Below are 6,117 nucleotides of genomic sequence, written 5' to 3' on the forward strand. Positions count from 1 at the left end.
ACCCGGACAAGTCCGGGCTTTCAATGCAAACTCTTGCTTACGGAAGAAAAAGTCAAACGATCTAAACAAGAAAACAGTGTAGTGCCCGGACAATATGTTTAAAATATTTGTAAAATCGTTCTACTTAATTACATTGTTACAAGCGTTAATACGTGTCTTAATTTATGCTTCAAGCATCGCGTTGTCCATAACACCAATATATATTTCGATTCGCTCTAAAAATGCACACATTTTCGCATTCGCAATACCCCCCTTTTTCCTCCCTTTGAGGAGTTTGGGCCTGAAATATCTCAATGAGCGGATGAGCATCTGCTCATGAGCATTTATGAGCATGTGCTCATAGGCCCGTTTGGGACTTATATGGCCTTATATGACCCTATTAGGCACGATGGCCCGATTGCTGACTGCATGGGCATCTTAACACCCGAATATGGACAAATATTCGATTAAACATTGGGGAATAAATGTTCCCTTAGAACATTCCTCTGCAACACTGCAAATCTATACGTCGTATACGTACACATCTTTTTATTATATGTATACGAATATAACGCCCATACGATATTTGACCTTCCACGGGAAAACGTACGTTAACGATATTTCGTTGAAACGGCAAAACGAACGGATAACGAACGGGTAGTGAACGATCTGTAATAACGTTTCAACGAACCCAGAAAACGTTTTGACGAATTCAGCTAAAAATGTGAACGTTTAAAGTCGAGAATACGAACGGATAAATAAACGTTCAATCTGAAGCCGTTTGAACGATTTATGTTTATGAACGGTTTTAACGAATTTGTCTGAACGCCTGTTGCGCGTATAATTGACGCAAGATATTATTGACTAAAACCAAACGGGCCTATGAGCATATGCTCATAAATGTTCATGAAAAGATGCTCATCTGCTCAATGAGATATTTCAGGCCCAAGCTCCTCAAAGGGAGGAAAAAGGGGGTATGGCGAATGCAAAAATGTATGCATTTTTAGAGGGAAATATATATTGGTGTTATGGACAACGCGATGCTTGGAGCATAAATTAAGACACGGATTAACGCTTGTAACAATATAATAAAGTAGAACAATTTTACAAATATTTTAAACATATTGTCCGGGCACTACACTGTTTTCTTGTTTAGATCGTTTGACTTTGTCTTCCTTAAGCAAGAGTTTGCGTTGACAAGCCCGGACTTTTCCGGGGCTAATACGGGGCTAATAAAATACCTGACCCACGAAAAAATGAGCCAATTATTATTAGGAATTTGTTGAGCAATCATCTTAATATGCGTCGCACGCGTAGGAACTGTCCTGTATTTGGCTGTGGTAGTATAAATTTAGCAAGGTTAGCAAATCATCTCGACCAAGTACACGGTATGAGCACAGAGGAACACTGCGCACTGCGCAAAAGGTGAAGTCCGCCATGTTTTTTGCTTCGAAAAGATGGCGGCGAAGTTACCGAAAAATGACGAACCAGTCCTCCAGGAATTATAATATAGCTCAGTGTTTTGCACCCAAAGTTCTTACTGCAGATATATGTGGGAACATCTAAGGTCAACAAGTCCCACAGTTAGTTGAAGTAGAGTAGTACATGAACTGAAATACGTCTCCAATATTACTCCTATAGCTTCGACGATGTCCGGAATGCACTATCACTGTAACCTATGCATTAACTTTACATGTCAAACTCTTCGCTCGTTGATCAATCATCTCGGTCGGGTTCACAAGAGTGATCGGGATTTCCATGCGCTATGTGGCATTAATGAATGTCCACGTACGTACACGAACTATTTCTCTCTGCGAAACCATTTTGTCAACAAGCATAGTCAAGTACTTCAAGCAGAGGAAGTTGTTGAACGAGATCCACGTGCCAACAACGAGGGAGATGAACTTGACGTTTATAATGGTAAAAACGATGACGATGATTTTTTCGTCTTTGTTTGCGAGGTCGAGAGTAATCAACGATCAAATGTATTGGGCTTAATCAAGGTCAAAGAGGAAGGCAAGGTACCCCAAACGATTGTCAATTCGATGGTGCAACATACCACCCAGATTGTCGAGAACAGCGTCGATGCACTTCAGTCTGGTCTCTCGCAATGTTTATCGAATGCGGGTTTGTTTACCAAAATACGCATAAGTTTGTTTACCAAAAGTTGTTCAGTACAGTCTGTATATATATATATATATATATATATATATATATATATATATATATATATATATATATATGTATATATATATATATATATATATATATATATATATATAGTTGTTTCAACTCTAAGGGTAGTTTCGACTGGGGTCAAAACGACTCTACAATAGAGTCTTGTTACTTTACCAAAAGGTAATGTTACTCTTCGAAGGAGTCAATTTGACTCTAATTGCAAAGAGTAACCGAACTACGAAAATTACCGTTTCGTCTAATTTATAATTATGCAAACGTTGTTTTGTTGATATACTGGTTGCGCCCAATCACACTGATCAGTGATCACACACGGCAATAATTTCAATTTCACTGAGGCAAACAGTTATACAGTATTATATAATCATGCACATGCACAGCGAAATCGAGAATTCTTACCTAGAATAATGTTCTTGAGAAATTCTTATTTTAAGCAAAATTTTGCTCAAAATAAGTAAAAGGGGATAAATTATTCTTATCAAGAATGAATTTTACTTGAATAAGTAAACTTTTTTTAAGCAAGAATAACCGTTTCTTAAAACAAGTAAATGTTCTAGCTTGTATTCTAACTAAGAATTTTGGTATTCTTAAAACAAGGAAGGCGTCTTTGTGGATTCTTGGCAAGAAACATTGTTAACTTAAAACCGGCAATCAAAAACGCTTGTTGCCAATTCACTTGCCAAGAATACTAATTTCAAACAACCAATTTATTTCAAACAACCAAGAATATTTTTACATTCTTACTAAGTAACATTTAATAACCGAGCAAAGATTCGCAAGTTTCGTTTCATATGCAGACGAAATGAAGGTTTTAATGCCTATTTAAGCATTCTGAATGGACGTAGTTCGTTTCTTATGAAAATATATATTTTAAACTTCGCTAACTGCAACTGGCGGAAAGAACTGTGGATTATTGTGGATTACTGTGGATAGGATTTACTGGACATTATGTCGCAAAATTCCTGCAGAAGATTGCGCAGATTGTTTTAAAAGTGGCTGGGAATCTCAGTCTTCTAAGAGGTAAGGATTTAAAATTATACGCGCAAACAGACGAAAGCTATTTTTGAATTTGCCGCGTAAACAGTAAACGTATTTATAAACAATAAACAGATATATTCACAGTTTTAATACTCATCATTCCCGATAAATGAACGACGTTTATATAAATATATTATAACGTGGTTATACTATAGGCACTATGCCATAAAAAGTGTACGTGATATTGACGTTAGCTATAAAACCATGGTCAAATTTTAGCTGAAACATTTGTACTCAATCTTAGGATCATGATATACTGAATCTTGGTTACTGGATATACATAAGTTTTGATTAAGAATTAGGATGAAATAACTGTTTTATTGCCTTTTAAATTTTTTTATATGCATTCTTAGATGGTGGATTAACAAGTGGTGATGTTTATGTCTAAACCTGTAATGAAAGAGGTCTCATTGGAAAGTAATATCTGTGGTAAGTAATGCATTATAAGGAATTGTGCAATGCTGTTAGATTATTCACCTAAGCATATGGCTTAGTTTTTAATGTATATACCACTTATTAACCGAATTTGAGGTCCGTACTAGAAAAATATCAGACCGAGGTCTTGACAGTACGGACCGAGCGATAGCGAGGTCCGTACATAGAGACCGAGGTCTGAGATTTTTCCAGTACGGACCGAACGTATTCGGTTAATAAGGGATTTATTATATGGCATAAAGTAGTTAGTTTATTTATTTATACAATGCGCTGCAGCATTCTTGCCGGCTCTTTCGCCAGCCAGTCGCCAAGCAAGCACTGAAGTGGCTTCCAAAACTTTGTTTTTTACTCGTTAAATAAGAATGATACAGTATAAATATAAACAAAAATCAAAGATGAATAAATATAATATTCACATGTACCAAATATTGCCCTTCTTCGTCCGTTCTCCGTCGATATTTTTCGTGTCAAAAATAAAAGTGCAAGCTTGTTTTTGTTCAAAAATATGAGAGTTGGACCGTTGCTACGGCAACGGTCTAATACTGGGGGATTCCAGACCGGCAAAGAACCAATCAGCGCACGCCATTTTAGTCACGAGACCGCGTGCCATATAATAAAATATAATATACCGGTAATTATATTACTTATTGACCAATTGATTATATACTTATTTATCATGTAATAGATAAAAGGAAAAATCATTGACAGCTTACCAGATGACTACCCTTTATGCCTAATTTTATATCTGTCAGAGCATGCAAAACTGTGCATAGCATCCCCAATCATATATTTCACACATATTATGCACTGCTTAGTTTCTTTAACATTTGTTATCTTAACTCTGATTTCTCAAGTATGCTTGCTTTTTTGTTTTATTAGGAACATGGATTGAGGTAGTGAGCAAGAAATTCAGTGGAAAATTTGCTATACCAATGGTTAATTGGACCCACAGTGTTTCAGCACTTAATTTTCAAGGAAAAAAATACTCCAGGTGATCTTATAAATATTTTCATTTTTGGCATGATATACAAAATTTAAGAACAGCTGGTCAATAATCAAAGGGAAACATTGCTCAGGAATGAATGACTTTAGCTTATGTGTAATAATTGAAGACATGCAGTGAGTTTGCATAGATGTGTTTGTCTTCTTCCATGAATATTTTTATTCAACTACTTCTGGGTTCATACAAGGGCTTAATTTCATTATCTGAGCTCTATCGGATACTTTCCTAAACTTGCCAATTGGCAATTTTTAATTAAGTCCTTGAAAGACTTGTTTATTTGAGCAAGGTATTGCACAAACCTAGCAGTACTTTGAAAAAACTATTTCTGTCAGATGTAAATGTATGGCATTTATATATTTAGTATGGCCACTAAATAAGTAGTTTTAATATTTTGAACTAAAATAATGTATAAGAATAATGTATCTGTGATGTTTCAAAGCCAGCTAATAAACTTAATTACTAGAAATGTTTTCTTTTGTCTAAAAATTTTGTACTTATTATAAGTAAAATTATTCTTGTTTTAAGTAGTTTTTTTCTTATTTGTAACATTCTAGGTAAGAATTGTGTGAGTAGGTTCCTTAATATGCAATAATAATTTTGCTTATTTCAAGCAATGTGTTACTTAAAACGAGTATTTTTTCTTTAGAAAATTCTTGTTGCAAGAATTGTTTTTCTTAAAATGAGATTCCAGGTAAGAATAATATTCTTGCCTGGATTCTTGCCAAGAATAATATTCTTACTATACTGACAAGAACAATTTTACTTGTTTGTATTTTTTTTTAAAATAAGACTCACGATTTTGCTGTGTGCATGTATTATGGATTTGGCTTGATTTACATGAAATTAGGTTATAAATTATACAGGGACTGAAAAGCGTAAACATGCAGTGCTTCCACTTCCAACTCTAGGCCTTTATGTAATGTGATTTATTTACGCATAGATATATTGCCAGGCATGAATTTTGCATACCCTTTCCGCAGCTCAGTTTTCTGAGCATCAATAATGACACATTAAATTTTACGCCGTTTTGGGATAATTTTGGCTAGGAGTAATGGTTCTCGTAGCCGCTTTATTTCTGTTAAACAAAACGATATTTATTAATACATTGCATTAAAATTCCAAATAGTTACGCTCAGAAAAGGGTGGAGGAAAATTACCGCCAGCACCTGTAGATACGGCCTACGACCATCACTAATTGAGATATAACGTTCCTCTCTCTATATATATCAGCTACGGTAAATCGTCCAATGTACATAATTGTTAGCGGAGGCTTTGGGGAGGAGGAAGATTTTAATTTTTTGATTTTAAAGACAAAATCAAACGTCAGCAGGATGAACATGGCAGATCAGAAGATCGCCGCACCGTTCATCATATGGCCAACAAAACTCACAAACAGTGTGAGAACTCTCATATAGATAAAAGATAAAGATATAATAGATAAAGGCGCTAAAGCGGTATTTAAGAAG

This window comes from Dendronephthya gigantea, unplaced genomic scaffold (genome assembly GCF_004324835.1).
Source record: "Dendronephthya gigantea isolate DGI-Jeju-01 unplaced genomic scaffold, DenGig_1.0 000212F, whole genome shotgun sequence".
Classification (NCBI taxonomy): domain Eukaryota; kingdom Metazoa; phylum Cnidaria; class Anthozoa; order Malacalcyonacea; family Nephtheidae; genus Dendronephthya; species Dendronephthya gigantea.